Raw genomic sequence first — 24328 nt, 5'->3', positions numbered from 1 at the left:
GCACACACACAGCACGTGCTGGGCTCGTGAAAATTCTGGGTGTTGCACAGTTGGTGGTGAAATCCATGCAGCACGGAGAGTCTTATCGCTTCGTGGCGCAGTTCGTATCCGCCCTGCGTCCATTCACGGTTTGTCATGGCGTCTGTAACATAGAAATCCTTCCATGTCTTGCGTTTCTTCACGTGTAGTTCCGTCGATAAGTATTGGTAGGCTGTCGTCACTGGTAGTAAGTACTTCAGTCGCAGCTCTTCTATGAAGAAGGGCTCTGTGGCCAATTCATACACAAGCCGCGAGTGTGTGTAGCTGGAGAGACATAGCACCCTTTTTAATATTATTTAATAAAATTGCAGCCAAATAGCCATATACAGTTACTTTGCTTAAAATTTTGCATTTATATTTTACTTGTTTGCATATTCATTTATAGATTTCACTCTTACTGCACAGTTATATGTGATATCGTTCACAGGCTCCGTGTCACACACACACACACACACACACACACACACACACACACACACACACACACACACACGTTGTGGTTGGGTCATGATAAGTTTTGTTTTTGCAAATTAGATGATGAAAGCCGTGAATAGATAATCTAGTTACGATATGTCGCAGTTCGAAGTTTGGTGCTGTCCATGAGCGGTTCGTCATTGCTTCGATGCCATAGAACTCTGGCCATACTTTTTCTCGTTTATCCTCCATGATCTTTAGTTGATTTCTAGAATCCCTGGTGTGTGGCATCATATACCGAAGTTTGATGTCTTCAATTAGGAATGTCTCTCTCGCAGGCAGTACACTAGTCTAGCTCTTGTTGTCTTTGAGAGACCTAGAGCTCTTTTTAGATAAGTCCATTTTACCTTTTCTAGTGTTCTAGATTTTTTCTGTCAGATGGTCCCATATAACCTCCATCCCATAGGCCAGGATTGGCAAGATTTTTGCGTTGAATAACTTCATGGCCGTTTCTAGACTGAGTAGGCGGATGTTTTTGATGTCCTGTATTGCTATTATTGCTTGGGCTGCACGTTCTGTTGTATGTTTTGTGAAGCATTTGGCTGTTGGTTGCAGTGTCACCCCTAGGTATTTAAAGTCTGATGAGATTTTTATCTTTTGACCTCTGATATTGATTTCCGCATTCTTGGGTGTTTTGCCTCCTTTTCTGAAAATCATCATTTCTGTCTTTTTATGTTTATGTGCAGTTTGTATTCACTGCACCACTTATCTATTTTCTCAATGATTTTCTGCAGCTTCTGTATTTCTGTTGATCCTACGGCTATGTCGTCAGCGTATGCATATATGAGTACATCTTCATTTTCTCCAGTTCGCAGTGCTTCTTCAGTGGCAAGAATGTACAGCAAAGGGCTCACTGGGTCACCTTGTAAGACTCCGTTCGATTGCAGAATGCGGTTCGAAAAAGACAGGTTGTCTGATATTGTGATTACGTTGTATTGGAGGATTGACTATTATTCTTGCCTATACGCTATCTTCTCCCACTGAGTTTTCCAGTTTTAGGAGTATGAGATCTCTTTCCAGTAGGTCAAAGACTTTGGTAAAGTCTATGAACACTGTGTAGAACATTTGTTTCTTTTGTAGCGCTTCGTAAATGATGTTCTGAAGAAGCCTGACTGCCGTAAGTCTTGATCTTCCAGATCTGAAGCCCATTTGTCGTTCTAGGAGGTGACTGTCTACACAGGCTTTGATTTTTTGTGTAATTATCTTTGAAAACATCTTGAACTGAGTATTTTCCAGGCTATGCCTCTGTACTTATTTGTGTCCATTGGGTCTCCTCTACATTTGTAGGGAACTTTTATCATCGAGTGTCTCCATTGGGTCGGAATTCTTCCAAGTTCCAGGCATTTGTTGAATAGTTTGATCCACACGTGTTGGAGAGCCTCTTTCGCATCTTTTATATGTTCATTATATGTATTATCGGTTCCTGCTGCTTTCTTGTTCAGTGTTTTTATTACTTCTTTTACATCTTCTCATTTAGAGGTTCCCATACACGGTCTTATTCCTTTGTTTGATGTTTCTCTTTCTTTGGGGGTGTTTTGATTCCTCTTTTGTTCAGTACCCTTTTTAAGTAAGTAGCCTTAGCTTCTCTATTTTTTCGAGACATGTCTTCTTCAGACGAATCTCTATGTTTTCCAGTCCGTAAATTGCAACAGGTTCAACTCTGAGTTCAAACAGTCGTAGGGCTGTTTTCAGGGAGAGTTTGCCTATCGACTTGGTATCATCTATAGCTCTCGTTGCGGCGTTGGCTTTGTAGTTTATGTGGCGTGTGAATACCGTTCCTGTGACTGAACGGTAACTCCTAGGTACGTAAAACTGGTAACTGACTTTAGCAGTGTCTCTCCAACGTAGAAAGTGTCAGGTCTTCTTCCTCTTCTGAAAGTCATGGAGACTGTCTTATCTTCATTCGAGGTTTGGTCGTTTTTTCGTGCCCAATACAATAACTGGTTGAAGGTTTTCTGCAGATCATCCTCAGAAACTGAGGTTAATGCCATGTCGTCTGCATACATGAGTAGACTTATATTGTTTGTGTCGAGTTCCTATATCGTATGTGGATTTGTTTCATAGACCTTGCTCTTCAAGTGTCTCCACAGGAAAGAAACCACATGATGTTAGATCCGGAGACATGTTCGCTGACAGTTCGTTCCTCAGTGAAGACATCATGGAGATACCTTACATGTGTGACATGTTGCCTCAATATGCTGGAAGAAGCACTACCGGCTTTCATAGTTGAGCACAATATATATCAAAAATTTCCTTACCTGCAACCGTGTTGAGGGTGATGTAAAAAAATATAGGCCCTTCCTGTAACACCGCACCAAGTGCCAATTTTTGATCATAGGGTGGTTTCTGACTCACTGTCAGTGTTCTCCGTTGCCCAGTACCTCGTGTTCTGTGAATTCAGATGATCGGAAAGATGAAACCATGCTTCATCACTCATGATGTAATGGAAAGGGTCTAACAGACCATCATTGATGTAATTCAAAAGCCACGTGGGGTAAACTACACGTTTCTGGCGGCCATCCTTCCGAAATCGCTGCACAACCGTCACACGATATGGCTTGAAATTGAGACTTTTCAACACGCACTGGTAACTGTTCCTATTCATACGCGCCTGTTGGATAAAGTTTACGTATAGACTTGTTTGGGCTCTGAATAATTCTTCAGCGAATGCATGGAATAACTTTTTAGGTGCGAAGTGAAGGAATTCTTTGTCTTTTTTGCACAGATCGTAGGTGCGCCAATTTTTATACAGACTCTGTATTGCTCTCTTTGCTGATAGTTCTCTACCCGAAAACTTGACCCCGAAAATTTCGCGAGTTTCCTTAATCGAAACTGTTTTCACATATGCTTCCACAATTTCAATTGTTTCTTCTATCGAGAAATTCATTTTGCACAGAGCAAAGAGAAACGCCTAACTTTACCGATGAAATAAACCGAAATGCTGACAGGATGATGCTAACAATCGAATATTGCATACAACCGTCCACTGTTGTAGCTGTTTATTTCAGAAGTCGCATTCAGAAGTGGCATTCAAAGGGGAGGCGGGCGACTTTTAACTGCGCCACCCTTTATTGTATGCCTGACGGCCTGGAAAGACAGAGTGCCGTTGGTTCACGGACAAGTCAGTAGCCGAAGTGGTGTCCACTTAAAAGACTTGCACCAAACCATTGAGCTGTACGACATAATTGCTGCCTTGAATATTGCAGGGGCTACGGAAGGACAAGAGCTAAACAAAAATGTAGAAAGACAGAGAAATGCATGCTTGAACATAAATGCAGATGCCAGCCAAGCGTGCAGGTTACGCTTCTGTATTTGACCACGATCATCATCCGTGCAACGATCCGTACGAGGTGAATTCGAACGTGGGCAAGTTGTTGCTTCTCGTATGGTGGGTGCTTCCGTAACCAAGAGAGCCAAAGTGTGTGTTGATTCAACGGGCACCGTATCAAAGATTTATAACGCATACAGGGAAAGCGGAAGATCATCATCTGCTAAGTCACAACGCAGACGAAAGTGTGTGTTGAATGATCGTGACTGAAGGACACTGAAGAGGGCTGTAACGAAAATTATGACGACAGCTGCAAGAACCCATTCAGCATCAGAAACACGGCGGGCGGGTGCTCCAGAAGCGGATAATTGCAAGGCGAGAGAGGATTCCAAAACCACTCATCAATGAAGCAAATGCCCGTAACAGGAAAACGTGATGAAGTCATTAAACCTGGACTATGGAGCAATGGAAGATCTCATTTGATGGGATAAGTCTTATTTCACACGGTTTCCAACTTCTGGTCGAATTTACGCCCCAAGAGCTAAGCGTGGCGGTGTTCTGTGATGATTTGGGTTGACATATCGTGATGTACCATGGGCCCCATAGTTACTTCCCAAGCTCGCATTACTGCCAAAGATTACGTGACCATTTTGGCCAATCAGGTATATCCAACTGTACAGTGTTTGCTCCCCAATGGCGTTCCGAGAAGCTGACATCGCCCTGGAGTGGCTTTGTGACCTCGAGGATGAATTCTCGCTTCTTTCCTTTCCCACAAAGTCACCAGATTTCATCATCATTGCGCCTTTGTGGTCTACTTTGGAGAGAAGCGAGCGTGTCGCTATCCACCTCCATTTTCGTTAACAGAGCTTGCCACTATTTTGCTGCGAGTGTCAAGAGGTTCCCCTGAAAACCGTACAAGACCTGTATTTCTCCATTCCCAGATCTCTGGAAGTATTCTGAATGCCAACGTCTTCCCACGCCGCATTAGGCATAGTCCTGTGTTGTTTTTGTGAAGTTTCCGTATTTTTGTCCACCCCTGTACCTATAGTCTTAGCAGGCATTTGGTGCAAGCAGGTTCAAATTCAAATGTGTGGGAAATCTTACGGGACTTGACTGCTAAGGTCATCAGTTCCTAAGCTTAAAGACTAATTAAACTAAATCATCCTAAGGACAAACACACACACACCCATGCCCGAGGGAGGACTCGAACCTCCGCCGGGACCAACCGAACAGTCCATGACTGCAGTGCCAAGACCGCTCGGCTAATCCCGCGCGGCTGCAAGCAGGTTTGCGGGCCAATGTTCAAATGTGCACACGCTGTTTGAGGCTTGATAAATATTCGATTATGCAAGCTTGTATAAAAATAACAAAATAAACAAACTTAAAAGTGTGTATCAACTCTCGGGTTTGTAAATGTATTCTTCATTCCTGAGGCAGACGTTGTAGCGACACCCTGTCTGGAGAATTGAAGCAAATAACTTGCTGATTGCTAGAATAGTTTATTCGAGCCTACGAAATCGGCATCTTTTCTGGAGCGTTAAAACTAAAACAGGCAGCAACTGACCCTACCAGAGGGAAAGATGTCGTTAAAATGATAAATTCCTTAAAGAACAAGTACGGGAACGGGAAAGAAAAACTATAGGGATTCATAAATCTGGGTGTGCTTCACGCACATACAGAATGATACAAACGTGTAAAGTCAAAATTATAGATTTACATAACCTGCAATTAACAAAAGTGTTTGCCAAAGAGTTCAGAAAACCACTTTAGGACCATTTCGCGAACGTTTTACTCTCGAACAGTATGTGGGGAAATGTGAAAAACCTTCCGTGCGAGTTCGGATTTCCCTTGACTTATTACGATGGCCATTTCTCCCATGTAGCCGGGAATCAACGAAATATGACAAACGCCGTGAAAATATCTCTGGAACGAAATACGTTACTGTTTTAATGATTGCCATCCCACTCGCGTTATCATACCCGTGGTACTCTCCGCCCTTTCAACTGTTTACATTGCCTCCGCCAGCCCTATCTAGTAAGGGTCCCAGCAAACGACGGACAAGCGTAGCGTAGGAAATGTCTAGTAGATTTGTTGCACCTTCAAAGTGTGACCTAGGGAAGTGTGACAGGCCCGCTCTTGTGCTCTGTTACACATAAATGATCTGGCTGATAGGGTTAGCAGCAATTTGCGGTTATTTGCTGATGACGCTTTACGGTCGGTACTGGAGAAGGCGAATGGTAGACTTCGTTTTATTGGGAGAATTTTAGGAAAGTTTAGCGCCCATATAAAAGGAGAGCGCGTATACAACTGTACTGTGACCCATTCTTCAGTACTGTTAGAGTGTTTGGGATCACTATCAGGTCGCATTACAGAAAGACATTGAAGCAATTTAGGGACGTGCCGCTACATTTGTTACCGGCACATCCGATCAACACGAGTATTACGTAGATGCTTCGTCAAATCAAACAGGAATCGCTGGAGACGGTGTTCTTTTCGCAAAACACTATTTAGAAAATTCAGTGGACCGGCATTTGCAGCTGACCGCAGCCACAGTACATTTCGCGTAAAGACCGCGAAGACAAGGTAAGAGAAATTAGGGCTCGTATGGAGGCATATAGACAGTCGTTTTTCCCTAGCTCTATTTGGGGTTGGAGCAGGAAAGGGAATGACTGGCAGTGGTACAAGGTTCCCCTTCTCCATGCACTGTATGGTGGCTTGCAGATTATGTACGCCAAAAAAAACGCAATCACTGGTATGCTTTCGCCACACCATTTTCTATGTGGTCAGGTTCCAATTGGAGTTAATTGTGATTGCAATCCGTACGTATTTAGTTGAATCTACAATCTTTCAATTTGTATTATTTAACCTGTAACCGCAAATGATTTTTTTTCTATTCATGTGGAAGACCTCTCACTTTTTTTTAGTGTGGCTGAGGATCCTAAAGTAAGTATTTTCGGGTGAAGAAGCAACGGTCGGCAATGAATATGCAAGACCGTACGAGGTCGTGGATGCTTGGAAGGCAAACAGCTTATGTTTCGTAACGAACACTAGTTACGGCATCGAAATTGTCGGCGCTAAACTTGAAACAATACGCAATCGCCTGCAATGTGTTCACGATGACGTTTACCGTTGCAAACAGATTGGTAGCCGAAGATAGAGCATAGCTCATTAACAAGTACTTGCAGACATATACGTAATGTATGGAGCAGCAGGATGTGGCATCCGGAAATTCGAACGCAAGTACAGAGGAAGGTTTCACGACATGCGGCTGAAATGCAAAAGACACAGATTTGCAACTGTTCTCGATAAAGAAATGTTCGTGAAATAGAATTTGAGGTTTTGCGTTCGATCGTGTGAGAAAGATTCACCAATAACCACTCGTTAACTTTTCCGTGGATTGTGAACACACTAACAGTAATACTGGAAGAGAAATCACACACCTATCATAAACAGCATGCGAAATAAATGGAGCACATAGTCTTGTATCGTGCGTCAAGTTCTGTCAAAGGATTACGTTTTAATGCATACACCGAGTGTCCATAGAACACCCATTTCATGTTTGTGGTAACTTACGAATGACTTGTTATATGTTGATCACTGAGCAGTGTTGACGATTCCTGAACGTACTGCCATTTTCACATGGCGTCTACAGAGTGTTCTTACGAGGAGCTGCGAAGACAGTTTTTTTAAGGTTAGACCAACGAATAAAACCGTATGGAAACTGTTGAATAAGTATCAACAAAGAGGCACTGTTGCTGACGAGTCTCGACCAGGTCGGCCTTCCACGAGCGAAGCTAACATTGACGTCATACGAGAGTCAATTGAAGGGAACCCTAAATCTGTATGATATCTTTCACGTCAGTTGCAAATTTCGAAATCAACAGTGTTCGAAGTGCTGAAATTCACACTGAAGAGGCGTGCACATCTGCAAGTGTTACACCAACTCCATGACGAGGACTCAGCGGAACGCACGGCGATATGCACAGATTTGTTGGAGTGTGTGGAGACTCGTGATTCAATGGCACATGTGTTGTTTAGTGATGAGGCAACCTTCCACGTAAGTGGACACGTCAACCAGCGTAACTGTCGTATTGGGACCCCCACACCTCCAACTGAGTTCACTGGGTGTATCTGGGGAGTCCAAAGATCAATGTGTGGATGAGAATCACGCGGGCAGAGATCTATAGATCATTCTTTTTCTTTGAGTAAGCCATTAATGGTGCGTGTTACTTGGATATGCTGATGGAATTTCTTAAACCACAATTGGAACAAGACGGTATCTTGGATGCTGCTGTTTACCAACATGACGGTACCCCATGCCTACCGGCGGGTAGAACGAGGAGGCCGTAGATCATGAGCAGCAAGGTCCCCGGACCTTACCCCCTTAAACTTTTTTGTAAGAGGATCTGTCACATCAAAAGTCTACATAAGGAATGTGGCTAACATTGATAAGCTGTCGGCTAGAATCCGTGATGTGTCCCTAATCACACCGCAACACCTGTGAAATATATTTGGTGAAACTGTGCACAGATGGGAAGTGTGAAGAGACGTCAACGACGGACATGTTGAAATGAACCAGTGACGTGTAGTAAACGGAAAACATCTACATCTACATCCATACTCCGCAAGCCACCTGACGGTGTGTGGCGGAGGGTACCCTGAGTACCTCTATCGGTTCTCCCTTCTATTCCAGTCTCGTATTGTTCGTGGAAAGAATGATTGTCGGTATGCTTCTGTGTGGGCTCTAATCTCTCTGATTTTATCCTCATGGTCTCTTCGCGAGATATACGTAGGAGGGAGCAATATACTGCTTGACTCTTCGGTGAAGGTATGTTCTCGAAACTTTAACAAAAGCCCGTACCGAGCTACTGAGCGTCTCTCCTGCAGAATCTTCCACTGGAGTTTGTCTATCATCTCCGTAACGCTTTCGCGATTGCTAAATGATCCTGTAACGAAGCGCGCTGCTCTCTGTTGGATCTTCTCTATCTCTTCTATCAACCCTATCTGGTACGGATCCCACACTGCTGAGCAGTATTCAAGCAGTGGGCGAACAAGCGTACTGTAACCTACTACCTTTGTTTTCGGATTGCATTTCCTTAGGATTCTTCCAATGAATCTCAGTCTGGCATCTGCTTTACCGACGATCAACTTTATATCATTCCATTTTAAATCACTCCTAATGCTTACTCCCAGATAATTTATGGAATTAACTGCTTCCAGTTGCTGACCTGCTATTTTGTAGCTAAATGATAAGGGATCTTTCTTTCCATGTATTCGCAGCAAATTACACTTGTCTACATTGAGATTCAATTGCCATTCCCTGCACCACGCGTCAATTCGCTGCAGATCCTCCTGCATTTCAGTACAATTTTCCATTGTTACAACCTCTCGATACACCACAGCATCATCTGCAAAAAGCCTCAGTGAACTTCCGATGTCATCCACAAGGTCGTTTATGTATATTGTGAATAGCAACGGTCCTATGACACTCCCCTGCGGCACACCTGAAATCACTCTTACTTCGGAAGACTTCTCTCCATTGAGAATGACAAGCTGCGTTCTGTTATCTAGGAACTCTTCAATCCAATCACACAATTAGTCTGATAGTCCATATGCTCTTACTTTGTTCATTAAACGACTGTGGGGAACTGTATCGAACGCCTTGCGGAAGTCAAGAAACACGGCATCTACCTGTGAACCCGTGTCTATGGCCCTCTGAGTCTCGTGGACGAATAGCGCGAGCTAGGTTTCACACGACCGTCTTTTTCGAAACCCATGCTGATTCCTACAGAGTAGATTTCTAGTCTCCAGAAAAGTCATTATACTCGAACATAATACGTGTTCCAAAATTCTACAACTGATCGACGTTAGAGATATAGGTCTATAGTTCTGCACATCTGTTCGACGTCCCTTCTTGAAAACGGGGATGACCTGTGCCCTTTTCCAATCCTTTGGAACGCTACGCTCTTCTAGAGACCTACGGCACACCGCTGCAAGAAGGGGGGCAAGTTCCTTCGCGTACTCTGTGTAAAATCGAACTGGTATCCCACCAGGTCCAGCGGCCTTTCTATTTCCATATCTACCATTTTGTCATATGTACGACAATCTAGAGAAGGAACTACAGTGCAGTCTTCCTCTGTGAAACAGCTTTGGAAAAAGACTTTTAGTATTTCGGCCTTTAGTCTGTCATGTAAAAGACGTCTGTAGTGCACAGAAAACGTACGACGTCTGAAATATATCGTTTTCAAGAAAATATTTGTTTCGTAGACACCATGTACTGAGTGAAGATCTTCACCGAAAAGTTGCTAAGAAATTATTACTGTACGGTGTATGTTCTTTGTCAATAAAAAGCCAAACATTCAATTGCGACCTTACGTCGACAAACTCAGTTTAGGATCCTTAAGCAGTCTCATAATTTTGATCCGAAAAGGGTGGCATACACAGTACAAGACGGCGAATTCAGAATCGCGTTTGTGGTTTTCTAAATCGAGAAATTGCACTGTTGTCTTCTTCCGTGCGCTATTATTACTTCTATCACTGTTATAGCCAGCCTTTAATTAACAGCAGGCTCAAATGAAAGAAAATCGCAGTACGTTTCTGCTTTCATTTTAAGACAATTATGCCAATCACATACATCAACTAACAGTAAGGTAACGCAGAAATAAGCTCTGCATTTCATTAAAGAACATTTACACGACATTTTCCCTTTGCTTTCCGCATCACAAGGACAAATGCCAGCTAATGCAAGAGCTAGTTTCCTCCGTCGACAAAGCTTGACTGAGGAACAAACTGAACATTGTTCATGAGCTCTTGTGCTGTGTGTAGGCGAAAGGAACTTTTGTACGCTTGAACAAAAAAAAAACTTGATCACGCGTGCTCGTCAAGTTTCCATATTTTCTGGATTAACTACCATCTTTACGGCACGTGAACGAGACGAAGTTTACCTACGTCCACTTATTTGCTGCTGCGCCTTCTTTGCACTCAGTAAAATAGAAAGGGGGTTGTTAGTACGATAGAATCTGGGGATTTTATATTTGGTTTGCCTACAATATTTTAAAAGTACTCATGTTCCAGTTACAGCTGTTAATTTTATTCAGATTCATTCTCTAGCCCGTTTCGATGTCACTATCAAGCAGCAGCACCACGAACAAATAGAACATTGTATTTGATGTGCCAAAAAAACGTGCAGACCTTCGTTCAACTATTAATGCATTTTTATCACCTCTATTTCCTTGCGTCCATGATGACATGAATATTATAACCGGAAAAGTCTTTTCCGAATCTGTAATGTAGAGTGATAATGTCAGCAACTGCATCTTTTACGGGAACTACAAGTTTACGTGCCGTAACCTAAGCGTTTCGGACGTTTAAAACTCCATTATGTAGATTTATGTCAATTGGTAAGACATGTATGCGTTGTGTAGACAATACGACTTCTGGGTAACCAATGGTACCGTCTGTTAGCAGAAGACAAAAAATGAAACTGTTTTAGTACAAGGCTGCAAGTTCTGTGAAATTCTCATAACGCAAAGATGAACGGCAATAGAAATGTTAAACACCACCGATGGTCACAGTCTCCGTTTCTTGACGTATTTACATCACATTCACTTTCCATACACTGCAGGGCGATTTCTGATACCGCTGTATAGTTACAGACGTGTATCCATAGTAATGAATGAGAAGCGTACGATACTAAACGCAAATCTGAATGATAAATGAAACGTAGGCCCTATGATGCACCGCGGAGCAGCCGATATCGTAAAATGCGGAAGCTTTTGCAATTTGTTATGACCTTCGCTTAAATTCAAGAAGAATAACATTTTAAACAGAAAATATAGAAAAGAAAATCGGGGGGAAGCCTTGTCAAAAAGAGGACAGAAATGTGAAACACAAACGATCATCACATTGTTTACGTAGTAACTGACAACTTAAAAAAAAACCGAAACGCCTAATCATCTGGATTGAAACTAAACCGCACTGACACGCTGAAAAGACTGTTGTTTACGGTTTCGAAATAGGAAGACGAAGGGGGATGGGGAGTGCACTTATTACGGCGGTACTTGGGTTGTACTTAAATTATTCTGGCTTATCCTTCAGTGACAACAACAGATTTCCTCATTGTGCTAAAACTTTATGAATTACAATATAAAGTGGAAAAAGCTACGTAAACTATCAGCTTCAAGTATGGCTTAATGTTTAAAGGAACATGAAAAATGCAAACAATGACAGTTGTCTGGTAATGTGTACAGTTGGGCGCAGTGCTTCACCGAATACGCTGTAAATTATTGCCAAGTCGTGCCAAATTACAAATGATTTAAAATGAGAGACCAAGTTTACAAGGCTACGGTTGTTTCGTTTTACGTACGGCCAGGTCTTAAAGTATATTAAAACAAGACTGGGGGATTAAAACAAAGATACATGAAACAAATATGCTGTGTTTTTATTACTCTATTCGTGTGTCACGTACGTGCACAGATGTACGAAAACGCCGGCGATTACAGTCTCACCGAACGGTAAAATCACGTGCAAATGAATAAATCTAAATACACAGCACAAAAAAATGAGTCATATATTAGTGCTGGGGCTTTTATGAGCAGAGTTCCTCAAAGAAGCAAACAACCGCAGTCTTTTCGGTATACGTGAAATACGTTTCATCCCTTGCCAGTCTACCTAGGTGTTCCTTACACGTTTCACTATACTACTTACAAATTTAAGCAGCCCGTAATAGCTGACGAATTTTTTAAACGGAATTCTCAAAGACATGTAAGCATGGAACTGTGATTGTTACAAATAAACAAAAAATAGAACAAGAAGAATACATCTTTTAACGTTAAAACCCCGCGTGATTACAGGTACTACATGTGGTGTCATTCAAACTGCACGCGGAAGCATTCGGGCAACATTATCGGTACAATACAATACACTTTATCAATTCTAACAAGCTGTATTCACTCCATCCGCCACAACAGCAAAACTTTCAGCAAATGCAGCAATTTTTACAGAACAGTGTTTCGAATTTATACCACCTGCCGCCGTGCTGCTTTATCAGTAATAGATATAGACAAAACTCAACTTCTTACCTGACAGCGTCGTTATACTATTTATTTTCTAAACTGTCATGACTTTAACCGTTGTTCCAGGATCCTAAATAATTAAATTTCATAGTGCAAAATGTAGCTGTCAAATGCCGCTATCTGAACTTCCACAGCTTCACAACTTAAACAGCAAAGCAGACGTTTTCAATCAGAGAACTATAGAAATGAATTTCACAGGACGCAAAAAACTTACGTATTTTCTAGCTCTTCAGTATAGCACAAGACGTGAATTAACATTTCTCGCGGCAAACATTTCAGCGCTCCTGAAACCACAAGTCGATAAACAAACTGTGATGCACTTCAAAGTTAGTTGAGCTAGCTGCCCGTAGAGTGCAGCAGCAGAGCATAGAGGTAAAGGTGGCGCCGTCCCGCCATATTTGAACCGCATACGGAAATGCACCAACTATCCAACGCGACGGCATGCAGGCGATTTGGAAGAAACCTTCAGTTTGACAGTGAGCAGACAAGTTTACTGCCTGTATATAATGATAACAAAACTAAGAACACCATCAGTCAGTATTACTATTTTCTTGTGATTTCTCATGTATTTGCTTTATTCGTTGACAACGCTAAAATGCGCTCAGTTTAAATTGTTAATGACGTGTTACAGAAATATTCTTCGAAGTCAGTCGTAATCGGTTGGCTAATTGATGTATACTACAGGAAATGCTTGCTTCAGATGATGTAAAACAAAAGGAAACGATTTCGTACGGTATTCATTGTAGCTTGTAAGCTTTTTAAAAAGTCAAAGTACCAACCTTTAACTTGTAACACAAGCTGTAAAACAGTGACCCGAAAATAGAATAAATTTCCTTTACTTTACATCTGTGGTCACAAACTTTTTGTCAACAGATGACCGGTTTCGGTCTGCAATGACAATCTTAAGATTTGATGGTGACACCATCTGCGAGACACTGCTTATTGAACTTAATGTTCATTACCTCGGTACTGATTTGGTGCTTCAGTTTACAGAACCATTTGACTCTGTCGTAAGCCAGACATGCACTAGTTTCACAAGCTACGACATTGTCATGAAGATGGTCATTATAGACCGAAACCGGTAATCTGTTGGCAAAAAGTTTGTGATCATAGACGCAAAGAAAAGGAAATTTATTTAACTTGTAAGATTTTCAAAAAATTAAGGTAGCAACTGCTTCAGTGTGCCCGAAAATTTCTTACAGAAATAGTAGTGGGTAGCTGTTCTGATACACATTCGTGCATTTAGAAATAAATAAATATTAAACTAACTACCTAAATATTGCAGACATTTCGAACAGATCTTATGGATCGTTTGCATCTATACTCTACACACCTGGTAGGATTACCATAGTATGTACTTGTTAGTTTGACTTCCATTGTGACATGATGAGTGTCTACATCAATATATGCGACAGCAGGGAGTAATAGAAAAAAAATATACTATCGCACAATAAACAAAAATGCATGAGCATGTGTTAAGAATTATTAAAAATTACAGATGGAAAAACTGCACCCTGTAAGGTGCATGAGATACATTTTATATAATTATTGTCTTCTCATTCCTTTCCCATTCTTCAGTAGGTATATAATATGTAAAGACATATTAGCGTTCTTTTATTTACATTTCTGAAATATAATTACTGCTGATTCATTAGTCACTTCCCACTGTTTCAGCATTAATACCGACCTCTTTTTCGCTTGATCACAGTAACAATGATGCCATTTCGAAGCACATGAAACGCACCTCCGAAACCATGCAGACTCAACATGATATTTCTCTAACAGTGAAAGTCAGACAGTAATATTCCTCTGCTAAACATGACATACTAATGTCACAAATGGTTAAGCAATTTCTGTCATGCACGATAAGCAAACTGCCACCATGAAGCAAACTTGCACTGCAGTTCCGCATCCGAAGGCTGTTGTTATCCTTCAACTTATATTTCCAGTTGTGAATGCTGTTGACTGTCGGGACTCGGTGGGAAAACATCAGTTCCCAGCCTTTTGGCTAACATCAAAGGGTGAATGATGAAGCTAGAACACTGGTTAGGTATTTACTGAGTTCATGTCGAGTCCTTGCAAAACTATGATTGCACAATCCATATGGCTCGTTATAATGCATATAATGAACCTATAAGAAAGCGGAAAATACAACTGCAGTCGTCAGTTTATTGTATTTCATTGTTATGAGTGCTTCATGTACTGACCAAATCAAACAATGGAAAATCCAGGATGGAATATGACAGTATTATGAAAAGAGTAGATTGCTACTTACCATAGAAAGAAAATGTTGAGTCGCAGACAGGCACAAAAAAAAGACTGCTAAACGAGGAAGCTTTCGGCCAAAAGGTCTTCTTCTGAATTAGACAACACACATTCACGCAAATGCAACTTTCATAACGTTTTGTTGTGTCTGTCTGTGACGCAACATTTTCCATTTCCATCTGGCTGCCGTTGTCAGGTGGGGTTTGGCAAAGAGTACTCTCATTTGAAGATGGAGGCCAAGTGGACTGCTAAAGTGATGTGTCAAGATGGTTTATGATCTGACTGCAGACCCAACAAGAATATGATAATACACAAGGAACATTTACGTAATCACCTCTTCTCAGATGTTTTAAGACTACCAGGTCTGCTGATGGAATGTTTTGTTATGATGTGCACATGTCAAGCAGAAATTCCACCGCCTACTACAGATTAGAAATGGATCAACTATGCCATGTATCATTGAGAGGCTGATAGAAGGTTGTTCAGTACAGTGTAACCTCACTTTGCTCCAACATCACCAAGAACTGTGGGAAAAAAAACAGTAGTTATGTCTCAATGTCTGACACCATACCATCTATCTATACAAGTCAGTTGAAGTGAAATGTTATTAAATATGGTTCCTTATTGGGGGGAGGGGGGGTCACTGAAGAATAAAAACTGGTAGCAGAGTGAGGTTGCAAGCAAGAAACTTTCATTTTAATCAGTTTATTCAATGAAAAAAGAACAATACTATAGACACAATTTACAGCAACAAATGCAAACACACTCAGTGTACAGAAAAGGTCAAAGAATCTCCTTTACCAAAAATGAACACATAGCAAACAAATCATAACCAGCCGAAGATACAATTACTATTCTTTCACTCTGCCTCAGTTGTATGTAACACTAATCTACAACTTTAGACATTCCCAACTCTTGTGAAAATTTTTCAAGTTTTTATTTGCACAACAATTTTGAAAAAACAGTCAGCTAACAGATTTTCTTTACCAATGTGCTTTACATCTCCTTGCCTTTCCAAATATATGTCTCCAACAGACATAAATAATATCAATGTTTTTTAGTATTTTATATTTCCGTTTACAAAGAAAAGCAATACAAAATTGATTGTCTTTGTTTTCTTTGTAAGTTCTAAGTTTAAATGGTGTAGGAAGGTTCTTGTAGAAAGTAAAGACGTTTTGTTATGGTGATGGTTTGTGTTAGGTTAGGTGGGTAGAGGGAAAGAGGCAGGGGACAGGGAGAGGAATTGTGGTATGTGTCTAGCAGCTCGGAGGGAGGCAGCCAGTTTGATGGCTTGGAATGTGGGAGGGATATGTGGCAGGTACACAGACTAGGCATATGATGCACAGTTGTTGGGGCCAATGTGGAAAGGTGCATGCTAAAGGTGACATGAGGACATGAATTGAGATGGAATGACTGGATGAAGGAAGAGGAAACTGTTTGGTCAAGAGTAAGGGCAATTATAAGGATGAAGGATGTGTCATAAGGATAACTCCCATCTGTGTAGCTCAGAGAATTTGGTGATGGAGGGAAGGATGAAGATGGCCCAGGTTCCGAAGTAGCCATTGAAACTGAGCATGTTATGCTTTGATGTGTGTTGTGCCACTTTTCAATCTATCCCAGGCCTGTTCGATAGGGTTCATATCTGGAGAACATGCTGGCTACTCTAATTGAGCAATGGCGTTATCCCAGAGAAAGTCATTCACAAGATGTGTATGATGGGGGCACAAATTGCCATCCATGAAGACAAATGCCTTGCCAATATGCTGCCGATATGGTAGCACTATCAGACAAAAGATGGCATTCGCATATTGTACAGCCATTCCAGTGCCTTCCATGACCACCAGCGGCTTACGTCAACCCCACATAATGCCACACCAAAACAGCAGGGAACCTCCACCTTGCTGCACTCGCTGGATGGTGTTTCCAGGCATTCAGCCTGACTGAGTTGCCTCCAAACTCGTCTCTGAAGATTGTGTAGTTGAAGGTGTATGTGACACTCATCGGTGGAGAGAACTTGATGCCAATCCTGATCGGTCCATTCGGCATGTCATTGGGCCCATCTGTACCGCACTGCATGGTGTCGTGGTTGCAAAGTAGACATCACCATGGATGTCAGGAGTGAAGTTGCACATGATGCAGCCTATTGCGCACAGTTTGAGTAGTAACACGACATCCTGTGACTGCACAAAAAGCATTATGCAACATGGTGGTATTGCTATCAGGGTTCCTCTGAGCCATAATCGATAGGTAGCAGTCATCCAATGCAGTAGTAGCCCTTGGGCAGCCTGAGTGAGGCATGCCACCAACAGTTCCTGACTCTCTGTATCTCCTCCATGTCCAAACAACATCGCTTTGGTTCACTCTGAGATGCCTGGACACTTCCTTACTGAGAGCCCTTCCTGGCACAAAGTAACAATGCTGACATGGTTGACCTGTGGTATTGACCATCTAGGCATGGTTGAGCTACAGGCAACACAAGCCATGTACCTTCTTCCTGATGGAACGACTGGAACTGGTCGGCCGTCTAATAGCCAATGCTCATACATGGTTGTTTACACTTTTGGGCTGGTTTAGTGATGTGTCTGAACAGTCAAAGGGACTGTGTCTGTGATACAGTAATCAGTCAACATCTGTCTTCAGGAGTTCTGGGACCCGGGGTGATGCAAAACTTTTTTTGATGTGTGTATTTGGATTTTACTAAAAAGAGCCAGTTGAGAATCTTCGTCTGCCTAAACTTTTTAAAATCTGTTTTTTGTTTACTGGTATACTGTCATTAATATTGTAATTATTTTATAGTTATTGTGCTTAAAACTACCTTAGCACTGAAATTTATAGTATGATGGTTTTCTTACATATTGCTTAACCTTGAGAAAGAAGACATTGCAATGCAGTGGTGTACCATTTCAATGCACTAATGTAGCACCCATATTTTAATAGAATAAAAAATCCTGTTCTGTTGCCAGTAATTTCTTATTTATTGTACAACCACCTTATCAGCTTAGAGTTTCATCTTCAGGTGCCACCAAATAATTATGGAAACATAAATGTAAGGTGTCGGGCCACTCAGTAACGTGAGGCAGAATTACACCAACCTTAAACAAGTGCATGGGAGTGTTGGAACAGCAACTGCGGTACCCGCCTCAACAGTACTAATTCTGTGTAGTGCTGTCAAGGTGGGCATTGCAGTTGCTGGTCCTATGCTCCCATGAGTCCATTTGATGTGGATGTGATCCCTGTTCCCTATGACTGACTAGCCTGACCGCCACACATTTAAGTTTCCATAATTATTGGATGGCACCTGTTGATAAAGTCTTAGGCTTCTAAACTGGTTGTACAATAAATGAGAAATTATTGGCAACTGAAGCAGGGTTTTTATTCTATTAATACATTCCTCGGCTGTGGCTGTTTCCATGATGAAATATTTTTACCCATGTTTTATTTCAAAGATAGTGATGACATAAAACATCCCACGTCCCCATGAACAATTACACCCACACTATGATTCTTTACACTCGCATCTTATATAATACACACAGACACCCTCTACATTACAGTCTTTAAAAGTTTATTGATTGTCAAGCTGTACTGGAACTGTGGTCTCTTTTGTGATGTGACATTTGTATACCATGAGGGTTATCTTGGCATGAAACAACTGTAAAGTACATATAGTTTACTAATATACATACCAAGTCATCATACTTTTTTGTAAAACAACGCTAACCTTCATGTGATTTTAAAACTATATTACATGAACAATATTAATGAAAACTCATGACTAACATTGCAGTGCACACTTTGTATCATTTCTTTACACTTGAAGTTTTACTGAATTTTTATACAGTGGGTAAATGTTTTTAATATTGATATATCTTTCATGAGTGATTTAACCTTACGATTAGCACAGTATACATTTATTTACTTATGCACACAATTTGTATCAACACTTTGTTGCCTGATTACAATTTACATTTTATATGAGCATGTGCCTTTTTCTCCATACCCAGCGGTTTTCTCCTTTTTCAACACTTGTATTTCTTTTCTTTTTTTTTTAGTGTTCTGTCTGTCTTTATGCAATTGTGTTTACCATTTTTATTTGGGGTTACTTAATTAAGTTATCACTATTGTTATATTGACAAAACTTCTTGTATGTAAATAGAACTTGATTTCACACATTCATACCTAAGCAGTCACATAACTATTACACCTTTTTAACGTGCTTGGTTCAATAATTACTAGTTATCTAACTGCTTGCTGTTAGGCAACTGTGCCTGGCCAGATGTAATACAAGTGGTGGTTTTTGTGAGTCATGCTGTCTTGCAAACATGGCATATTTAAACAGTTATCATAAATATATAAATGTATCATATCTTAAAAAAATCTTATGGCACCTCATAATTGACCACTGTTGTTATATTACATGAGGAAAACCACAAGTGTTGTCATGACTATTGTGTATCTTCAAATATACTGTTTATGCAAACAATTTTGGTGTGACTACCATAAAAATATATATACTAGCCTTTACCCCCCAGCATTGATTCTCTGCTGTTTTACCCCATGTTACCTGAGGAAGAATTTTAAAGGTATCTGTGGTATTCAGACATGTGATGTGATCTTTGGGCACTACACGCACTGACAAAAGCATTGGCTCATTCTGACAACCTGATTGACACACTGTGCAGACAAATAATAGATAAAAATAAATAAATGTCGTGTGAGTAGGGCCTCCCGTCGGGTAGACCATTCGCCGGGTGCAAGTCTTTCGATTTGATGCCACTTTGGCGACTTGCGCGTCAATGGGGATGAAATGATGATGATTAGGACAACACAACACCCAGTCCCTGAGCGGAGAAAATCTCTGACCCAGCCGGGAATCAAACCCGGGCCCTTAGGATTGACTTTCTGTTGCACTGACCACTCATCTACTGGGGGGCGGACAAATAATAGATAAAATGCATTTAATACTTTTAAAGTATTTCAAGTCAGTTAGTTACAGTAAAAAAACATTTTTACATTTCACCCCCTTCTCATCCCCATCCCCATCCCCAGGAGTAGTAGGAGTGTCTTACAACAACAGTACGAAGTTCTATCCAAAATTTTCTGGACTGGTGCTGCCATCTGTTGAAAACCTTACCTTTGGACTAATGGTCACCATCACCCTTGAAGTAGTTCCCATCCGCCCATACACACCGGTCCCAGTGCTTCTGTCACTGGTCAAACGTTTTCTGGAAGTCCTGCTCTTTGAGGGTGTTTATCACTGCCAGCGTTGCTTCTTGAATCCTCTCTAGAGTGTCAAACCGACGGCCTTTCAACTTGAGTTTCAGTTTTGGGAATAGTGTGAAGTCGCAAGGTGCCAAATCTGGTGAGTATGGTGGGTGGGGTTGTTTTTTGCCAAAAAGGTCCTGGTGAGCAAGGTCATGTGACAGGGTGCCTTGTCATGATTCAGCAACCAGTTCCTTGATGCCAAAGTTCAGACCTTTGCCACCGCACATTTTCATGGAGCCATCACAAAATGTCACAGTAGTATGTGCAGTTCACTGTTTGGTTGGGTGGTATGAATTCCTGGTGCACAATTCACTTGGTATCAAAGAAAATACTGATCATGCTCTTCACTTTGCTCTTCACCTGTCTCACTTTTTTGGGTCTTGGAGAGCCCGGGCTCTTCCACTGGGACAATTGTTGCTTTGTCTCCGGGTCATAACCATAAATCCAGCTCTCGTTGTTGGTGATATCCTGTGACAAGAAGGTTGGATCATCAGGTGCGGTCTGACAAATGTCCGTGCACATTTCAACACACTGTGCCTTCTGATCGGTAGTCAAGATCCTTGGCACAAATTTTGAAGCAACACAATGCATGCCCAATTCATTAGTCAATAATTGTTGACATGCCCCTTAACCAATACCCAATTCACCTGCGAGGTCTTGAATGGTTTGATGTCGATCACACAAACCAATTGTTGAAGTTTGGCAACAATGTCTGGTGTTGCGTGGCTAATGGGCCTCCAAGCGTGAGCATCCATCATCTTCGATGTCTGTACGGCCGACCCTAACTGAGCAAGCCACTCAGACACACTCTCTGGCCCCCAAACATTTGTTGAATCACTGCAAGGGTCTCCATAGCACTTTTCCCGAGATCCACACAGAATTTGATAGACATACAGTGTTCTGTTCGTGGAGCCATTGCAAAATCGCCACACACCAAACACAGAGTATTACGGAAATCACTGTGGACATGCAACACGTCCTCCCAGATGAATGCCACGCCGCACACTGACTCATCAGATATGCAGTTCTCACCACCTAGCAGTACAAAGATCTACTACTCCGACTTTCCAGATAGCAGCACCAGTCCCGAAAATTTTGGATTCTACCTCATACTTCCACCTGCCTCCCATTATCAACTTCCTTTTCTACTTGCGACCCACCCTTCCACCTGCCTCCTACTCCTACACCTCTCCCTCTTTCCCATTCTCTCTATCCATCCCCTCCTCCTCCCTCCTTCTGTCACTCTCCTCCTTTGCTCTCTCTTTCCATTGCCTCCTTCCCATTCTGCCTGTCCATCTCATCCTTCCTCCTCTGTCTTCACCTTCACTCTCTTCATCTCCTGCTCTTCCTTCTATCTCTCCAGTTCCTCCTCACCCTCTCTCTATCCATTTACTCCCCCCTCTTTGTTCACCTCCTCCTCCTCCTCCTCCTCCCCATCTCACTGTCCATCTCTTCCCCTCCCTGTCTGCTTAACTGTGCCCATGTGCTTGTACAACACCTGGAACGCATTCTTGTACTACCTGCACAACACACCAGTCCTGCAGAGCAGCTGAGGTATCTAGCATTACCAATCCTTTTCACTGCCACCGTCACCCCTACGGTAGCTAAGTAGTTTGTACCCTTCCAGTTTTTCTTTCCAGACCATAAGTGATATGCGTACTAACTTTTGTTGAGTGTAAGAGGAGAAGTGTGGAGCACAAACACACATTTTTTCCAAGATAAACCAAAGCTCCAGTGACAAATTTTCAGAGGTTGTTCAGGGATACCTCTTGAGAAATTTGGTATAAAGGACTCGCAGTCTCTAGTGACTCATTAGAGTTATTGAATTTAACTCTGATTAGCTTAGTGCAAATGTCGGCAATATGTGCTGAGTGTCTTGTATCCATTTGCTAATATTTGTTTACCTAACTGCATAGTACTCATACTCTATGTAATCAAATAAATGCCGGCCGCGGTGGTCTTGCGGTTCTAGGTGCTGCAGTCCAGAACCGCGGGACTGCTACGGTCGCAGGTTCGAATCCTGCCTCGGGCATGGATGTGTGTGATGTCCTTCGGTTAGTTAGGTTTAAGTAGTTCTAAGTTCTAGGGGACTGATGACCTAGGATGTTAAGTCCCATAGTGCTCAGAGCCATTTGAACCATTTTGAATCAAATAAATTGCAAAGAGAGAGAGAGTTAGTTGAATTTTACTTCCTGCAGGTTCATCTTGTGACCATCAGGTCATACGCTTTTTGGAAAAAATTTATTTGTAATTACTTGTCATGTTGACATATACACTGTCATATCAAACTGTTAAACACCATTCATGTGTGCAGCAATGTATTACAACTATTTAATGCCTAAGGGGTCTGTTACATTTGCTAGTTGTTGAGCACTAGTATCAATGTTATATCATTTAGCATAAATGTTTACTGTTTTTCACTGACAGTGCCATTAATTACTCATACTTCCAGTATAATAAATCCATGTAAAACCAAGTGGTAATGAAAAATACAAATATCACAAACTTGATTTTGGAAGAGAACCTAAAGTTAAGAAAGCTTCATGTCATTTGTAGATATTACTTACATTTTCTTGGTTATAATCAAAGGTTCGCCGATGGAAAAACTGGTAGAAGCTGACCTCGGGGAAGATCAGTTTGGATTCTGTAGAAATATTGGAACACATGAGGCAATACTGACCCTACAACTTATCTTAGAAGCTAGATTAAGGAAACGCAAACATACATTTCTAGCATTTGTAGACTTAGAGAAAGCTTTCGACAATGTTGACTGGAATACTCTTTCAAATTCTGAAGGTGGCAGGGGTAAAATACAGGAAGCAAAAGGCTATTTACAATTTGTACAGAAACCAGATGGCAGTTATAAGAGTCGAGGGGCATGAAAGGGAAGCAGTGGTTGGGAAGGGAGAGAGAGACAGGGTTGTAGCCTATCCCCAATGTTATTCAATCTGTATATTGAGCAAGCAGTGAAGGAAACAAAAGAAAAATTCAGAGTAGGTATTAATATCCATGGAGAAGAAATAAAAACTTTGAGGTTCACTGATGACATTGTAATTCTGTCAGAGACAGCAAAGGACTTGGAAGAGCAGTTGAATGGAATGGACAGTGTCATGAAAGGAGGGTATAAGATGAACATCAACAAAAGCAAAACGAGGATAACGGAATGTAGTCGAAATAATTCAGGTGGTGCTGAGGGAAATAGATTAGGAAATGAGACACTTAAAGTAGTAAAGGAGTTTTTCTATTTGGGGAGCAAAATAACTGATGATGGTCAAAGTAGAGAGGATATCAAATGTAGACTGGCAATGACAAGGAAAGCGTTTCTGAAGAAGAGAAATTTGTTAACATCGAGTATAGATTTAAGTGTCAGGAAGTCGTTCCTGAAAGTATTTGTATGGAGTGTAGCCATGTATGGAAATGAAACATGGACAATAACTGGTTTGGACAAGAAGAGAATAGAAGCTTTCGAAATGTGGTGCTACAGAAGAATGCTGAAGATTAGATGGGTAGATCACATAAGCAATGAGGAGGTATTGAGTAGGATTGGGGAGAAGAGAAGTTTGTGGCACAACTTGACTAGAAGAAGGGATCAGTTGGTAGGACATGTTCTGAGGCATCAAGGGATCACCAATTTAGCATTGGAGGGCAGTGTGGAGGGTAAAAATCATAGAGGGAGACCAAGAGATGAATACACTAAACAGATTCAGAAGGATGTAGGTTGCAGTAGGTACTGGGAGATGAAGAACCTTGCACAGGATAGAATAGCATGGAGAGCTGCATCAAACCAGTCTCAGGACTGAAGACCACAACAACAATCAAATTTTATATTTTTATTTTGCATTCCATTCTAACCACATTGTTTAGGGTAACTACTTCCTCTAAATAATTTTGTAGGCAACAGAATAAATTGATGGAAGGAATAAGATGTAAAAAGTCCAAACTA

General features: G+C 41.4%; 1 protein-coding gene across 6 annotated transcripts in view; it reads right to left on the bottom strand.

The window, feature by feature from the left end:
- LOC126092138 (dystrobrevin beta) overlaps positions 1-13204 on the bottom strand; it is a 630369-nt gene extending 617165 nt beyond the window's left edge. For all 6 annotated transcript variants that reach the window (XM_049907600.1, XM_049907604.1, XM_049907602.1 and 3 more), the window contains exon 1: positions 13070-13204. The gene's annotated coding sequence lies outside the window, so the exon portion shown is untranslated. The remainder of the gene's footprint in view (positions 1-13069) is intronic.
- Positions 13205-24328: the final 11124 nt, after the last annotated feature.

The sequence above is a fragment of the Schistocerca cancellata genome, chromosome 7 (genome assembly GCF_023864275.1).
Source record: "Schistocerca cancellata isolate TAMUIC-IGC-003103 chromosome 7, iqSchCanc2.1, whole genome shotgun sequence".
Classification (NCBI taxonomy): domain Eukaryota; kingdom Metazoa; phylum Arthropoda; class Insecta; order Orthoptera; family Acrididae; genus Schistocerca; species Schistocerca cancellata.
The sequence above is the reverse complement of the archived record's forward strand: the minus strand, read 5'-3'. Positions and strand labels throughout refer to the sequence as shown.